Source organism: Pteropus alecto, unplaced genomic scaffold (assembly GCF_000325575.1).
Source record: "Pteropus alecto unplaced genomic scaffold, ASM32557v1 scaffold94, whole genome shotgun sequence".
NCBI lineage: Eukaryota > Metazoa > Chordata > Mammalia > Chiroptera > Pteropodidae > Pteropus > Pteropus alecto.
The window spans coordinates 255,867-274,267 of NW_006437736.1; positions in this window are offsets into that span (position 1 = coordinate 255,867).

The window sequence follows — 18,401 nt, forward strand, 5'->3', positions numbered from 1 at the left end:
AGCAGAGATGGGATCATGACGCCAGAGGCCAGCTCACAGCCGTAGCTCTCTTCTGCCTCCTGGGCTGGACCTGTCCTGGAGCAGGTAGGGTCATGGTTAGGCTGCCCCTCGAGGTCACTGTGATAAGCAAAAGGGTGGATGAAGGACAGCAGGCATAGGGTGTCCCCTACATCAGGCCCCTCCCATCCCCCCTTCTCTTCTGGTTACTTCTCAGATGAACTCGCTGTAGCCACAGCAGTCTTCCCACTGAGTCGTTTTTTTCAGAGGATACCAAGGGCCTACAGTGGTCTAGGCGCCAGCAATGCCAAGCTGCCAGTCTCATACCCCAGGTTCCAGAAGGGGAGACCTACAAAAAATAACCAAGAGGACGTGGAAGGGACAAGTCCGGTTGCCCCACAGTTGGTTACGGGGACCCACAGCTGCAGACAGAGAGATGTTAAATAACACACTTCCTAAAGAGATCGCAAAAGGCTAGGCCCAGGCACCTTCCCTGCGGCGTAATAAGAGGTAGCATAACCGGCTCTGCCACCGGGAGCCGCCCCCAACCTCTCGTTCCTGGCTCTTCCTTGTTTCTATAAGAAAATTGAGGGAGAGTGAGAGTAGACATGGCGTTGGCGAGTGGGTACCACTCCCTCCTGCCCCACCCCCAGAATCAGGCAAAGGAGGTCCCACGAGACTCCTGAGACGGAGGACGCTGCCAAGAAGAGGAAGCTGGCACCTCGCTCCCCAGCTGGATGCTCGCTGAGCTGCAGGAACCTGGTGCCAACCGCAGGCACAGGGTGGTGCGGGTGTCCTTGGGGGAGCTTGGCATACATCCCCAGAGTTGGGGAGACTCAGTGGGGAGAAGCCTGCTCCAGCAGCAGGTGCAGCCCCTGAGCTCACCGCACAGGTCCTGGGCAAAGGGAGCTGCTTCCCACTGCCAAGGTCAGCAATTGTTCAGCTGGGGGGGGACACGGCTGCCTCCTCCTGAGGAGATGCCAGCCATGGAGGAGGCTCAACCCCTGAACAGCCGGGCACCCCATCTTCAGGGAGATCGTGGCTGATGGAACCAGGCCAGGAGCAGGCCTGCAGGGGAAACAGAAGGATCCCCCCAGCCCGACCCCCTCCGCTCTGAGACCCCCAGAGAAAGAGCAAAGAAAGCTCCTGCCCCCTGCTCCGCTTCCGGGAACGAGCTCCGAACCGGGACTCGGAGTTTCGAGCTGGCCCGGTCTGGGTTTTAACAACGCAGAGTGCGTGAACTGTGTTCAGGTCAGCCAGTCACGAGGACCCAGCGGAAAGGGGGACTCGGTGGAGTGTGACAGGAAGCATTTAGAAAAAGTAAGGTGGTTTAGGCTTGGAGCCCACTGAGTTGTGATTCCCCAGTAACTGGTTCCACGATAAATAAATGATCGAGATCATTTTAGACCGTGCTAAGTACGGTGCAGGCAATAAAATGAAGCTGTGGTAGCTGGTGACTGTGGGTAACTGAGTTGGGAGAGGAGGAAGAACCCTGAGGAGAAGTGACATTGGGGCTAAGGTCTGACAGTCACATGGCCATCAGGGGGACGAGCCATCCAGCAGCAAAAACAGCAAGTGCAAAGGGCCCAAAGTACAAACAAGGAACCTCGGGCCAGTGATGAAGTTGTCTGGCACGTACCAGGAAAAGCAGAAGGAGGTGAGGTAGGCAGGGGCCATACTGGAAGGAACTGGGATTCTCTTGTAAAGACAACAGGAAGCCAGTGGAGCATCGACATCATAGCTTTTACGTTCTCATAATGCCCAGAGCACCGACATCATAGCTTTTACGTTCTCATAATGCCCAGCATTATTCTGGGAACATAGAAAGGAGCTAAGAATTACTTCGCTTCCCCGAGGACCCCATTCTCAGAGAGCAAACATTTATGAACGCATGCTGTGTCTGTAGATTTACTCATTCAACATTTGCTGAGCACCTACTACGTGCTGGACCCTGTTCTAGGAACTGGTGACTTGTCAGTGAGAAAATCAAAATTCCCTCTCCTCAGGGATCTCAGAGAGAGGTGCAATTAAACAGGAAAATGACGGTCTGGCAGATGGAAATATTGCAAGGAGCACAGAGGGTGTGCTGGGGACGGGGGTGGCAATGTGACAGAGGGAGCGCAGGAAAGACCTCCCTGAGAAGGTGACATTTAAGCCCGATGTGCGAGGGCAGAGCACCTGGCACCCTGGTCATGGGTGGTTCATTGGCCCCTCAGAGGTGAGATGGGCACAGGCTGTGTGTCTGGACTTCCGGGGGTTACAGAATTGAATGGGACTCAGACTCTGTGCTAAAATCACCTACAACCCACAGAGGAGAAGGCTCAGCCAAGCTTGACTTCTATACCAGAGCATCCCAGCCAGGGTCTCCTGATGGCCGCGGGAGGACACGGGAGCTGATCGCTTCTCTTGCTGTCTCCTTCGGGACTGAGGAGAAAGCTTCTGTTCATTGCCCACCAAGAGGACAGGGAAGCCAGGCAGGGGCGGGGGGAACACAGCAGGCCGGTCACATTTTGGAGTGGGCGTTCAGAAAGGTAAACCAGTTCCCCAGTTCAAACACAATGACACTCAGTCACTTTCCTTTGTTGGGTGTCCGCGTTCAGGTGTGGATGGTGTGGGAGGCAGCCCCTCGAGGGTGTCCCCAGACTCAGTAGTTCCCCACGACGCTTTCTGCCACGAGAGCCAGCCCTAGATTCCCATGGCTGGCAAGGTGCGTTGGTTTGACCGTCTTTGGCAAGGAGACTCGGCAGCAGGAGGAATCCTGCTTCGGCATCTGTGACAAAATCCATTTGTATCGGTACTAAAGTGCTGTGTTTTCAAAAATGGAATATCAAAAACTAAAAATGTCCTGTCCCAAACCGGGGTAGCAGTAAGCACAGATTCAACTGAGTCAAGGGTGGAAACCTAAAATCTGATGGAGTTTTACCCGCCTGGAGATGTAGAGGGGAGCCTTTGGTTTCGTACCCGTGCACCCCATTTCTGTGCCTGTCCCTGAACAGGGGCCCTGATGATACTGCGGATGACTGAGGCTCTCCCCTCGAGAAGCTCAAGTCTGGTGGGCAGGGAGGCTTTCTAGGGACCTTGCAGGACAGTACCGGATGCTAGCTGGGGAAGGGCACTCCAGACAAAGGAAATGGCATGTGCAAAGGCCCTGAGGCATGAAGCTGGGCCTCTCTTGGGGGCACTGTGCATGCAGGGTAGGGTGGGTGAGGGGTGAGTGGGCACCCAGCGGGTGAGAGGATGGAGAGAGAAGGATGAGGCAAGAGCACAGAGCGTTTTGCACACAGAGCAGAGGAACTGGACTTTTTCTAAGAGGGAGTGGGAGCCAATAAAGGGTTTTAACAGAAGCGATTCACCTGGATTTCTGCTTTAGAAAGATCAACCTGGGGGCAATTAGAGGATGCAGCGGGAGAGGAACTGCCTAGAGGTAAGGAGACCAGGTGAGAGAGTCACAGTACTGTGGCTGAGAGCTAATGGGGTGACATGGAGACGAGGCTTTATCCGTCTCCAGCTCATTAGCAAAAACTTGGGAAGCTTATGTTCAGCCCACTCACAGCTGTCTTCGTGCCCTCCTTTTCCTAAGAGCACCAATTGATTTTTTTGAATGCGTTATCCTTTGTTTACTTTAGAGACAGAGAAAACAAAGAGACAGTAACTTCTTCGGGTTGCGAATCATTAGTGATGGAGCCAGGATTAAGAACTCAAGACTTGCCAGCCCTCTGTGGAGTTTATGATATTTATGGATACGATGCCGATTGCTCTTCCTCTCTGCCAGTAAACAGTAGATAAGTATGAAGAGGATGGCACGCAAGAGAGCTCGTTTACATATCCCAAAGGCAAGAAGACCTGAGAGGGCTCGTTAGGAGAAAATATTGACCAGGCTGTGTCCGAGTCTTACCTGTGATGTGAGGGAAAGGTGCATTTTTGCCCACGCTGTTATGTGACCGGTTCTAGGGGCAAAGGTGGGTGACCCCGGATTGAGCATGGGGGCAGGAGACCAGGAGAGCAGACAGTGTCACCTCCTGGGGCACAGGGACCGCATCTGGCACGCCTCACAGGTCCCCTAGAAGCAGCTGGGCTTTTTAGTGGAAAGAGCACTGGTTTTATTTACATCGGAAAAGTGGAATTAGAATGGCGTCTGTGTGTCCACAGGCACCGTTACCTACGCTCTCCGATGGTCAGCTTCCCCATTGATCAAACGGGCATCACGGCATCAACCTAACCGATTACTGTGTGTGGATTCAGAGACGTGAAACCTCCTTTTACCAGGCATGGTCTGTAGTAACGACCAATGTATAGTAGGTCATTTTCAAATTTCCTTTAGTAACTGCGGCTTTTTTATGAGCATAAAAACAACGTATTCCCATTGCAAAAAATAAGAAGTTGGAAATGGAAATTATTCAAATCCTACCACCCAGAAACAGTCGCCAATAACATTCTAGTATATGTGCTTCTATCATTTCTCCTCTGCAACGTATAAATATAAAATTCTGTATGTGTTTTTTAAACTGAAAATATGATGATGCCATATATGCTATTTGGAATTTTTCTCTTTTCACTTCATATCTTGTGGACATCATTTAGGTCAAGATATAAAGTTTTACAGGACCGTTTTATTTCTTTTTAAATCATAAAAAAATTTTAAACATACACAAAAATAGAAAGAGCAGCTCGATGGACACTCAGTTCCCCATCAGGCAGATTTGGAATCTGTAAGATTCTGCCACCCCTGCTGCACCCTACACCCCCTTCCATGACTGTTATTGTTATAGTAGTTTAAACCAAATCTCAGCCCTCTGTCATGTGTCTCTACACCAACCTCAAGGCCATTATCATGCCTGATGAAATTAACAAGGATTCCTTAGGAGCATCTAACACAGTCAAGATTCAGCTTTCCCGAATTAGCTTCAAAAGATTCTCTTCCCATTGGTTTATCATTTGATCATTTTTAATGACCTCCCGTAGATGGACACCGGGTTTCCAAGTTGTCACTCATGAACAGCGCTGACAACCACATCCTTTGGCACGTATTTGCGGACCCCTGTCCAATTATTTCTACGGGACCGATTTCTAGAAGGGAACTTTCCAGGTCAAAGCCTATGCACTTTTTTAAAGGCTTTTAATAGCATTTGACAAATTGCCCTCCAGAGAAATCGTACCAATTTACGCTCCCACCAGCCAGGACTGGCACCCTGGACAGCCTGGGGTTGTTAATGAAAGGGAATGAAAGGGAGAGAAAGCAGGTGGCGAGAAAAAGAGACAAGGAAGAGAGGCCTGGAGTGAGAATGCAAGGCGGAACCTCGGAGCTCTCAGTGTCCCCTGGGTGCCAGCCGGCGTGAGCTTCAGAGGATCTCAGACAGCCAAGGCTCCCAGCCCACTGGTGACTGCAGCAGATTAAGTCTTAAAGCAATGATTCAACGGAGATGGAGAACAAAGCTGGAGCAAAGACGCTTCGATCCATTCTAATTAGGAGCTGCCTTTCCCGAGAAACCAGGAGCGGGCGGCCACGGCTGAAGGGAGAGAAAAAAAAAAATGTGGCAGCCCAGCTGTGCTCGAAGCTCGTCTATCTTCCTGAAATCGCGAGAAAGAGCTCCATTCGCTGGGCTCCCAATCCAGGGGGCCCTGCTCTGAAGGTTACAGAATTCGACTCGGGACAAGGAGCTCCACCGTCAAAGAAAGACCAGGGATGCTGTCTTCTTGCACTTGCTAAGGGCAGGGAAGAGACCCGCCCGTGACACGTGGTGGGCACCTACCTTGCTGCTTCTTTTTTGATTGACTGATTGATTGATATAGCTGAAAAACTAAAATTTATTTCAGATGTGAGAAGAGCAGATAAAATTAAGGTACCCTTGAGGGCTGGCTCTCTACACACGTGAATGGCGCACAGGCTGGCGCCGGCTCCTGCGGCCGGGGTTAGCTGGAGGTTCACTCCACAGGTGGGTGTCCTGATGACTCGCTAGCCCTTGACGGGTTCTCTCCAGTTTGCACATGATATGCACATGTCGAGCACAGGCACTCGAAGAACTAGTCGCTGGTCTTCAGCTGACGAAGCCGCTCCAACTGGAAGCTTCGACTGTGGGATAACAGACGGCCCGCGATGCGTTCGTGGTTCTGAGTCCAGAACCTTAGGCGCTGTGTCATCTGTAGGATGATGTTTACATTAAGAGCACGCAGGATCCGTGCTATGGCGGATTCGTGCCGGCGTTAAAGTTTCAAGCAAAGATCAAAAAACAGTTTCATGAACAATGTGTCGGCAATTCACACATATCTCCATTTTGTTTTGTGTGGCAAGTCTTTGAAGTGAGTGTTTGGCTCCAACTTCAGAAAAGAGGAATCTGAACCCCAGGAGGTGACGTGACTCACCTGACCGGCAGGAGTCGGGACTTACACCTGGGTTCCCTCCAACTCGGGCCTCTTTTCTGGCCGTCGTCCCAGCGTCTCTGAGCCTGTTCTATCCTGGATTCTGACAGGAGCTCCCTTGCCCGGGTGTGTCGGGGCTCAGGAGCCGAGTGGAGAACCCCGCAGGGAGACTTAGCCCCTGCGAGCCCCGCTTTCGGCCAGCATCTCCCCAAGGCCCCTTCCAGCCTGTTTCCTCTCGACCTTCAGAACAACCTAGGAGGCCGAGGCCACGTTCCTATTTCACGGCCAAGGACATGACAGGCCTGCGACCTTCCTTCCGAATGAAGCTTTCCAGGAACACTCACAGCTGCTTTTCTGGGACCTGTGAATCTCAGGCAACGTCTTGAGGAAAGAACATTGGGTCCTTCCCAATAGCCTGCCTTCGGCACCTTTCTGCTCTAATAAGCAGAAGGTGGGAACAACTCGCAGAAGCAGAGGGTGTTGCTGTTCGCCTGCATGCAGCGTTCTAGGCTCCGGAGTCAAACGGCCTCTGCATTTGGGTCTTCCACTCAGTCACCTCCTCACTGAGTGACCGTGGGCAAGTCACTTCACCTCTCTGAGCCCCGATATCACCTCCCTCGGATGGTTACCGAGGATTCACGATGCAGTGATACTCACAAAATGCTCAGCCCCCGCTGGAACGCCCAGCGTTCATGCTTCGCTATCGCTGTTGCTGATGTCGCCCCGATCCTAGATAATCCCAGGGAGCTGAGTCTACTGTCCCCCTCTTTCATTCAAAGTGGCTCCGGGGTGGAGTGGCCGGGTCCGCTCTAAGTAACCACTGTGAAGTGGCCCGCTGTGGCCCCAGAGAAGTCTGGGGAGAGATCTGACTGGCAGCAGGAGCCTTGGGTTCAAGTCCACCTGTTCCCCTCACTGGGAGGGCCTTTGCCTCAGGACCTCTATAGTGACGAGGTCGGACGAACATTCCCTAAGAGTCCTGAGGTTCTAATTCCTTCGGTTCTCCATGTGCAGCATGCAGGCGACAAGGGTTTCATGAGCGGATCCAGGCACGGAGACAATGTGTCTCAGTCTGCCCTGGCTTTCTGAGCGCCAACCAAGTGCCAAACCTTATTCTAGGTGCAGGGGCTTCAGGGCTGAGCAAGAGAGGTGACACCTTTCTCCTTGCCAGGATAGTGGCAGAGAGAGACAGTAAGCAAGTTAACAGACACATATATAACCAAGCTGTAAAAGCTGCTTGAAGGAAAAAAACCAGAACCCTCTGAACAACTCTACAAAGGAGGCCTGATTGAGACTGGGGAAGAGGTTGTCCAGCAAAAAGCCTTTCTGTTGAGATACGGAGGGGTAGGAGCTGGACAGTGAAACAGGGAGACTGTATCCCAGCCAGAGGGAGCAGCATGTTCAAAGGTCCTGAGGCAGAAAGGAGCAGCAGCTCCCACCCCTAAGAAGAGCCTCTTCCTCTGTCCTTTCCCTCCCAAGAACTGCAACTTCTGTCCTTGAGCGAGTAGCAGAGACCAGGTATGCCCCAGGCCCATCCATGAGCTGCAAAATCAGAGCGAAGACCTGAGAGAGGCCTCCGCTGGCCTTCAGAGGTGACAGGGATGAGAGCTACGCGGGGCAGGGGAAGCTCCCAGACCCCCAGATCGTAGCTGCCCAGGGTGGGGCGGCACCTTCATCCACCCAAACCTCTCGTCGGATGGATAGGAAGGTGCAGACACAGGACGTCCCTCCCAGAACACGGCTTTCCCAGCTCATACACCACGTCACCCTCTGCTCGCTCCCTCTCTCCCCTGTGACAGGGCAGGGCACGCCCACTTTAGGGCCGGGGAAGCTGAGGCCCAGCGAGGTCCAACAACTTGTCCCAGCCACACGGCTAGCAAGGAGGGAAGGCAGATGATCCCCCAGCCAGCACCTCCGCTGTGCCAGGCGTCCCACAGCCTTCACCTGTTTTAATCCTCACATCAACATTTCAAGGTGGGTGTGAGTTTACCCACTTTACAGATGTGGAAGCTGAGGCCCAGAGAGGTGAAGCCGCTTACTTAAGTTTAGTCAGGGAGTAGAACCCACAGAGAACCTGCGCATTTTGGATCACTGAAAAGCAGCCCCAGTGGACAAGCAGATGCCCAGGAAGGGGACAGAGGCTGGGACTATTCAAGGACATGCCTGCGGGGAAGCAGCTGTCCTGGAGGGCGTGCAAGGAAATCCCATGCAACAGACAGGGAACCTTGGGAATGGGAGAAAGGCCCCAGGAAGGTAGAGATAGGGGAGGTGGACAGGTAATAGCCCCAGGTAACACTTCCGGGGCTACGCCCAGGGTCGGCCCTCAGCAAATGGGAGTTCCCTAACTGCGCCTCCTTCGGGAACCCCACGGGGGCGCCGCCTCCGCCACGAGCTCCCGGTGAGGGGCTTGCTGTGCATACAGCGGCCCCCTGCGGCATCTGCAGGGTGACCCACACCCCTCGCACTCTCCTGCCACCCTCCCGCACGCCAGTCCTGCCTCAGCTGCTCCAGAGCCCCCCCGCCCTGCAGGCCTGGCACTCCTGGATGCCCGGGCCACATTGGGTCACACCTCGCCATGCTCACGGGGCCCTCAGCCAGCCAGGCTCATCAGCCCCTCCAGAACAGCGGCAAGGGCAGCGGGGCCCAGCCCAGCAGAGGCAGAGAGGGAGAAGGTGGTGCCCACAGACCCTCCTGACCCCGTTCCGACGGAACTCACTTCCAAGACCATCTGCTCAGGCAGGCGCGGGCCGCGCAGGGCAGCAGGGCAGAAACGGCCGGCACCCGGCTGGCCACGTGCTGGCCTCCAGGGCCCGCCTGGTCAGGAGGCCTGGCTGGCCTTCCCGCTGCAGCTGCCAGCGCGGCTGGGCAGCAGGGGTGCCAGGCTCTCGGCACAGACCCTCCCTGACAGAGGTCCCAGGGACAGAGGGCAAGGGAGGACCCCGTGACCTGAGAGGGTGCGCGCACTGTGGGCTGGGTGCAGGGAGTGGAGCCCCTCTGATGTCCCAGATACTCCCTGGCCTTCCTGGTGCCACCCAGAGTTCTCGGACCAATGAGTGAACTCAGTGCCCCTGCCCTGGTGGGTTTCCAGGGCCCCCCAAATAATTGCTAAAGCCCCCGACCATCCCCTTGCATCTGCGTGAGCCCCACTAAGCTAGGTTTGCCTTGGTCACTACGGTGACGCTGTCTCAGCATCCGTCAGAACACGTCTCCTGATCTGTATTAAGCCCTTCAAAGGCCTCCTGTGCCAAATTAATGACCCAAATCCTTGTCCCGGGCAGCGGCACGCACACCTCACCTGTCCCATCCCTCCCCCCGACTCTCTCACGCTCTCTGACACACACACACACACACACACACACAAACACACACACACACACGCACCACTGTTGGTGCTTTAGTTTCAAAGACTTTCAGTTCTGTGTTTACTTAACTCCTCTATGCCTCAGTTTCCTCATCGACATACTTAATAGCATTTTGGTTTCGGTGACCCCGAGACCCTGGGAGCAAGTGGTCAGTTTTAGGTGACCCTGGAAGCACAGTGGGAGGTGGGACAAGGACGGAGAAGCCACTGGAGTGTGCAGCGATGAGCGGTAGCCTTGTGGGCAACGGGCCTCCATATTCCTGGGGGTCTCTGAAAGTTAGCGTCAGGTGCACCTCAGATTTGCACACCAAGGGGCCAGGAAGCTGGGACGTTCGTCCTCCGGTTCCCATCGGTGGTTGGTGAGGGTAGCCCTGGGAAGTACAGACCCCCCAGCTTTCCAACCTGCCCCTGGCAGGCCTGCCGAGCGACACAGGGAGCTATCAGCATGTATGAGGATTGTCCGAGGGGACCTCCGGGGTGACCTGAAGGAATATGGCGGGATATTAATGGCCTCTGCTAGAGTGGGTATTTCTCTCACGGCATCATGTAAATTAACTGGCATAACACATGTAAAGTGTGTAATACAGTGTCTGGCACATCATAAGTGCTCCATGAGTTTGAGCTGTAATAATAATAATAATGTCATTATTATTGTTTTTTTAACAGACGTTATGCTCTCTCTGACCTCAGGGCCTTTACCCAGGCTGTGCCCCGTGGGAACACTCTGCTCATCCCCTCTCCACCTGGTTAACATCTGAACATGCTTCAGGTCACAGCCCAGATGTCACCTCCTCAGGAAGCCTTCCCTGACCCACCGGATTAGATCATGTGTCCCTCAGACACGTCAGAGCACCTACCCTGCCCCATTTAGTCACCGTTGTCATTTTAGATTTGCACAGTTTGTGATTCTTTGCTCACTGCCGGTCTCTCCCGGTGGTCTGCAAGCTCCCTGAGGACACAGGCTGGATCTGTTTTGCTCGCAAGGACATGCCCAGAGTCCAGCACGGTGTTGCCACGCGGGAGATGCTCGAGAAGAAACTGTCAACGTAGAGAGGCGCATCCGACCATCGGCGGGGAAACAAGCACAGAACGAGCACGGCGCAGTGACGTCAAGGCCGGGTCAGAGGTACTCACAGGAGAGACGGATTCGTTCTCTCCTTCGGTAATGATTCGTGGACCGCCTACTCTGTGCTGAGCCTAGGGCAGGCCATGAAAACAGGACAGGTACAGTCTCAGCCCTCACGCAGCTTCCCACCCCGCGGGGGCCTTCGTGCAGGGGCATCGTGGAGGAGAGAGGCACGGAGCCAGGGAGGAAAGGTGTGGAGGGACAAGGCTGTGTGCCCACAGGCCTGCTCCCCCTACCCTGAGCACCAGGAAGACGACATTGCCCAGCCTCCTTGCAGTGCGGTGGGGTCACGTGACCAGGGGACTATGGGAGAAAGCCATGGACAGCACTTCCTAGAAACCTCCCCACATTCCTCCACAGGCCTGCAGAGCCTAGAGCAGGGTCAGCAAATGATCTCTGTAAAGACCAGAGGGCAAGTATTTTAAGTTTCACGGGCCGGTCTCCGTTATAGCTCCTTAAGATTCTTCCAAGTTTGACTGTTTAACAGGGCAGAGATTTTATGTCTTGTTCACTGAAGAGGCCTGGCACACAGTAGGTGCTCAATTAATGCCTGTGGCCTAGTGTATAAATGAAGGAAGGGGAGAAGGAAGGGCCCTGGGTTTTTTAACGCACATTTGAAGACAAAATTCCGGATGGACCCAGGAGAGACTACGAATTCCCAGCAGAAGCCTTGGCCGCACCAGATCCTCTGCACGGAAGTCGGAGAAGAGAGCGATCGAGTCACAGGTGTGACCCGGGCCTCAGAAGGCAGCCGGCTCTCGAGCGACCAGCAGCAGGACTCCGGGGCCGAGGACCCCCTGGGCGGGACGGGGCGGGCGTGACGTCAGGGAGAGCCCCGCAGAGGGGCCAGGCTCCGCGGCTGGACGCGCCGGGTCTGGGGCCGCAGTGCCGTCCAGCTTTCTGAGGCCGGTCCCCTCCCTGCCCAAGGTCCCCAGCTTCCCCCAGGTCCGCATGAACTCGCTTTCTGTCTTGGCGACCAACGCCGCCTTTGCAAAGCCGAGCTTTAATCCTGGTAGACTCGTGTTCAACGTCACGTTCTCTGTTGCTGTTCTCAACAATCTGCTTTTCGTTTCTTTTGTGCCCTCGGTCCTGTTCTTCCCCTTTCGTCCAGGACTCTTTCTCCTTCTCTGTTCCCATCCGGTTACTGTTCTTCCTACGGCTTCCATTTCTTCCTCTTAGCATTTTCGTCCCTCCTGCATCAATTTTACTCCTTTTTCCTCTCTCCTTTTAGCATTTTCGTCCCTCCCACCTGATCATCTCTCCTGCATCAATTTTACTCCTTTTTCCTCTCTCCTTTTCCCGTCATCTTTCTCATCTCATCCACCCCATGCCTTCAAATTTGTGAGTATCTGCCTCACTCTCACTCCTCCCCACCTCCTCTCTCTCTGTATTTTCTCTTCCTCAAACTGGGCTGTGACTGCCACCTCGGAGGAGGCCACGCTGTAAAGCTGGCGTTTCCCGGAGGGCCGAGTTGTGATCATTTTATTTTTGCAACGTCCTTGGATGGATGGAGGTGCTTGTGCAGGGTGGGGTTGTGTGCTGGGTGGGAGGGGACCACGACGACGAATAGCACTTGCGATTAATATAGGTCAGGTGCTGAGCAGCGTCCCAGGGGTCCCCGTGAGAGGAGAACCTCGTCTGCGGCCGGATCCACAGAGGTGGCCGTGGTGTATCTCGGGGAAGCTGTGAGGAGGGGACCTGGCACGGTGGCGGGAGATGGGAGAGCTGCTCTTCGGTAAAAGGAGCTCCTTCTGCTCCTCCTGGGGGCCTGTGAGCACAGGAGGGCCCTTTCTGGGCACTTCTTCGGGGCGGATCCCGGGACTGCTCCCCAGTGGCTGGCAGGTGGCGGAGGTGGCCCGATCTCACACAAGATGCACAGCACCCACCTGTGCCCAGCTCTGCGCTGTGTTCTCAGGATAACCGCTAAACATCTCTGGTGCGCAGCATCCTCATCCACAAAATGGGAGCAGTATCATCCACCGAGGGATCAAGGACACTAGTAAAATGGGGAAGAAACAGCCTTTTTAAAACACCTTCACTGTGCCACACCCTTCATATCTATCACATCCAACCTTTGAACCTGTGGGGCAGCCCCAGTTACTACCATACTACAAATGAAGAAATCGAGGCTTAAATGTCACGAGGCGAAATGAGATCAGAGATTTGAGAAGAGCTCTGGAACTATTGGGCAGCTCCTTTCTCCTGGCGATTTCTAGCACAGGACCAAAACAAGCAGTTTCAGGCATCCTGAGGACAGCAGGCAAAATCTTCATTCCTTCAACTAAAACTGTCGCATGCCCTTTCTGTGTCAGGCACCACGGCGGTGATGGAGACGTGATAATGGGTGAGCCGACAAGGTTTCTGTCCTCATGCAGCTCACATTCTAAGAGGGAGACAGATATCAAAACGAAGCAAAACAAAACCTCGCACACAAGTAAGAACACAGGGACAGACTGTGCCGGGTAAAGGAAACAGGGCTGCAAACAAACAAACAAAACAAACAAACAAACAAACAAACAAAAACACCCACCAGGGAACCTAATTTAGATAGAAGAGGCAAAAAGGAGCATCCCCAAGAAAGTGAAGTTTCCGTCGCAATCTGAAGGAGGAGCAGGTGTTGCCCAGGTGAAGAGCGTGAGAAAAGCATGTTCCAGGTAGCAGGGTGAGCATGTGCAAAGGCCCTGGGGCAGGAAAGAGCACAGCGTGACAAAGGACCTAGAAGGCGGACAGAGAGGGCTGAAGAGAGAGAGCTAAAGGCAGGGCGGGGCAAGAGGTAGGTCCTAGGGAGACAGGCAGAGCTCGGTCATATAGGGTACCGGGAATTATGTGAACCCATTTCAAGGCCTGAAGCAAGGAAGAGACACAAGCTGATTCCTGTTTGCAAAAACGCCCCCTGGCTGCTGTGCAGAGAAGGGGCTGTGGAGGAAGGAGCAGGAATAAACAGAAGACCCCTAGGGAACATCTAAACAAGAGAGGACAGCAGCTGACCCAAAGAGGGTACTCAGAGCTCTACAGTTTGTAAAGCTCTCTGCTTTGTCGCAGGGAGATCAGCACGATTGCGCCCATTTGACAGATAACAAAAGCGAGTCTTTAAGACGTTAAAATGGCTTGTACAGCGTGACTCATCTCCTAAGTGCTGGACTCCGGATTGGGAGCCCACGTGTTCCCATTTCCGGTCCACGCTTCCTTCCTTTCTGTCTGATGGTCCTAGGAGAGTTGATGGCGTGCGTCGAGTGAGAGTTCAAAAAGGAGCCACTGGGCCTTTGAGAGGTGCAATTTTGGGGCATCTTTCTTGTTGTTGTGCTCTAACCGAATCTTTCAAACGTGAAGCTTCCTAAATCCCGGTTTCTAAATCTGTGAGACAGGGGCAATGACCAGCTCTTCCTGCAAGGGCGATTGTGAGAATTAAATGGTTGTAGAGGTAAAGCACTTAGGAGAATGTCTGGCACACCGTGGGCGCTTAATCCATGTCAGCTCTCCTTTCCTTGAAGAGGACAGGGGGTCCAACCCCTCTGTCCTCAAGAGCCAGTGACATATGCCCATTGTCGAACCACTGACCGTAGGTGATGGATTGGACACTCGACCCTGCTTCCTGCCCAGCACAAGCTCTAAGCGTCGGCCGCAAGGCTGAATCAGTTCTCTGAGTGAGTCCCCAAGCTTTGGCCACAGATTTATAGAGGAGAAGCCAGTCGCACAGCTGCCCTCTGGCCGGGATGTCCCTGCGGTCCCCAGCAGCAAGCCACCCGTGGCTGGTTCCTGTTTCCATCTCCTCCTAACCACATACCCAACTCCCATGTTCGGCCAACAGACAGATCTTTCCTGGGCCCAAGAAACGTGAGAATGTGAGGTAGGAAGCCTTTTCTCGCCCAAGAAGGACTTCCTTATCGGCATCACGATGAGTCCAGGCTGTCACAGGGTCTCACAACAGTCTAAAGGTGGGTGGCACATTCCTCTCCGGATAGAAGGGAAATAGGGTGCTCAGAGAGGCAGGGCGACTGTCCCCCACTGGCAGGGATGGTAAGTGGACTCAGAGCCACCTGACTTGCCCTGTGCTCAAGAAGGGAAGAGGGATCGAAAGGCTCGGTGCTCCCCAGACTCCAGTGATTTCGGTCTGAAGGGTTCACTGTATTTAGCATCATAGCGGCAGCTGCTGTACTGGCTGAGAGCAGGTGCGTGGAGGTGCGAGGAAGTGGGTCTAAGTGCAGACGAACCTGAAGGCCTGGCTTAAAGGTGCAGAGCGACGAAGAGCTGCGGGGACGGTTCGGGGTGCCTTTGTCACAAGAACAGAGACTGGGGCACGATTGTATGCCAGCGAGGAAGAGCCAGTAGGAGGAGAGCGAGGCCTTCAAGACGCAGGACTTTGTTTCCGCCGTATCTGTGCCTTTCATCTCGGCCACCTCAAATCCTATTTGAAAACAGAGTATAAATAAATGATCAAATAATAAGACATTGTTCATTCCCTGCCAGCCGGTGACCTTGAAGGGTCTTAAGAACAGTTTTTGTTCTCTCTTGGCTCATTTCAGATTTGCTCTACCGTCAGAAACAGACAAACACTGACTGGGCCACTGCCACGTGCCAGGCCCAGGGCCAGCTCGGGACACAGAGTCAGAGCCCAGCCTCCGCCCTCATTTGATGGTGCAATGGACATGGAGATGAGTCCCAGCGGGACAATGGGACCCACGCACTGAGAAACACACAAAGGCACAAAAGCCATTCAGAGGGAGGAAGGAGTCTCTTAAGACTGAGGAGGGCAAGTGTATCATGGAGGACTTCAGGGAAGAGGCTCACGGAGGTGTGAGTCTGGAGTGCAGGCGAGGCTCTGACTCGGGGTATCCATGTCTAGGGGGCACTGTTTGTCCCCAAGGATCCAGACAATGGGGATAAAGTCCCCGTTAGCATCACAGAGCCAGGATTATTTTGACAAGGAGCAGGATCAAACCCATATTAATCAGAGGCGTATATGTGTTTCCGACGTAAATCAAAAGGCCATCTCTGGAAGAATCAAATACTCCTGCGTTGGCCTTGAAGTAAATCAGGAGCCACCAGCCACAGCCACTGCGGAACGAGAGTCACCAAGTGGAACCCAAGTACCTTCCATGTTTCCCCAGCAACATCCCTCGGCCTCGGCTTACTCATCCATCGTATGGGCATGAGCTTCCCCATAAGAGTTCTGGGGACAATGACCGTGATGATGTATATTGCTGTTGCTTTCATGATTAGGAATGTCCTCACTACTGTAAAGGGCCTGGCACATGGGAGGCGCTCAGAACAATAATGACTGTCGCTCTTAGCAACAACACAGAGGATGACACGGAGGATGGTGAGTCCAGCTGAGGCCCTGCCTGCCTGCCAGTGAGAGCCCGCGGAACCACAGGACAAGTGGTCAGCCCCAGACGGGGGCCCCTGGACCACAGTGCAGGCAGCAGCAGGGCTGGCCTCCCACAAACACTGCCCACCCACCCACCAACCGACCGAGCCTGCTGCCATGCTGTAACGTGGTCAATTAGTGCCAGCTGTGGTGAGCGGCCACCTGATGCAACGTGAGCATCTGCCTGGTCGGAACTGAACCAGGACCTGTCAGCTCAGGCTGCGTGATGGTCACCAACAGCTCCAAGGCCTGGGAGGGCCAGGCGTGGCCACACAGTCCACTTGGACCCCGACATGAACCCGAGCCTGAGAGGCGAGCAGTCATAATAATAGCAGTGGTCACTTATTGAGGGCCAGCCTGCGCCAGGCCCTGTCCTGAGTGCTTTGCATGTCACAACTCACTGAGACACAGAGAATAGAGGGGTTCCCATCAGGCAAACAACAGGACCCCCAATATCATGCTTTAGACGGGATTATTAGATTGCAAACAATGGAGACCGGCTGTGGCTCAGTGGGGCAAATAAAACGGGGGATGGCTGGGTTCGTGGAAAGACAGTGGCTGGTTTGCTGAACTCCAGTCTGACGAGGGGCGGGAGCTGCTCTGTCTGGAAGGCCCGAGCCAGCAGCGACCAGGGCTGGCGTGGATGTGTTCCAGCTGTTCTCATGTCTGGGGGTGGGGTGGGGGGCGGGGATCATTGTACTCTCTGTTCTAGGCTCAAGATCTAGGACAGAGTGTCTGATCAGTTGAGTTTGGGTCATGTGTCTAAGGGAGGGCAGGCCGCCTGAACTGACAGTGCCCCCAAGATGGTACCCAATGAAAAGAGGCAACTGCCTCCCAAGAAATCAGAGTACTGTGACCAGAGAATGAGGGATCGATTCTGGATGGCCCCAAACCACCCGAATCCATCACTTCTGGACTTCGAAGACAGGCTGACCTAGATTCAAGTCTGGGTTCTGTCCCACGCTGCCCATGCTACCTTGGCAAGCCATCTTGTGTCTGTAAAATGGGCATAATAATGCATGGGTTTCCTTTGGCCTGAGAGGACATCAAAGGAGGTGGTGAGGACTTAAGTCAACATTCCGGCCCACTCTCAAGATCGGGGCGCTGGGGGTCAGGGCTGCGAGGTGGACCCCTACCTGCTCACCTGCTCGCGAGAACTTAGAGAAGGAAGAGGCGTCTAAGCCTGAGCTGCATTTGACCAACACCTCCTGCTTAGAGAGCCCACCCTCGGGCACCAGCTTCACGGGGGAGCCGACAGCTCCTGTGCGTTGGACAAAACACAGTCAAGACCATGAGGTGCGGGGTGTAGCAAACACGCCATCTCTGACCCAGGACGGTCTGCAGAGGGGGCAGGAGGTCTGAGCCACCAGGCGGGCACAGCCCACTGGCTGGATGCTGCCACACAAGAGGCAACTTTCTCCTGGACCCAACTCCAGAGGATGTGCACACACGGGCACGTGTGCATGTGCACACACGGGCACACGAACACACACACGTGTGCGGGCCTGGATGCACGCATGCGCACGCGCAACCCCGGAGGGGTGCTCCAAGTTTCATGCGAGATTGACACTTGAAAATGAACGGGATTGGAGTCTTAATAACCAAAATGAAATTGTTTTTTTTTTAATAACCGAAAGCAATTGGGAAATTACGGAATCGGCCTGCGGTGTTCTGAGGAAACCAGCTGCCCAGCAAGAAAGAGGAAACTCAATAGAGCACAGTGGGAGCAGTTATTAGAAAAAATAAAATATAATGTCACCTTTTCCTGTTTACCCTGCAAGCTGAGACTCCTCACCCAAACCGGCTTCATTAATTACTATTATCGCCCCATTTCAGGCTGGGAGGCTTCTTGCCATCTTCCCAGGACCCAGAGGAAGCCTCTATTAATTTGAGAAACTGATGTGTGAACCAAAAAACTGGTGAGTTGAAAGCTTTCTCGCTGCAGCTGGTTGCCTTTCCCACCACAGAATGTCTACAAGGAAGTTCGCCGGTCTGAAGGCTCTGAAGAAACTTCTAGAACCGATCACGCTCTCCTCACACTGTAACGTCGCTCCCCTTCTGTTCTCGGGAGTTTTCATTTCCTCCCAAATTAAGATGGAGCTTGAGAAGGACCTGGGGGTTGGGAGGCAGCAGATCCAGGTTGGAGGCTCAGTTCTCCCATCTACTGGCTGTGTGACCTGGGACAAATCACTGCC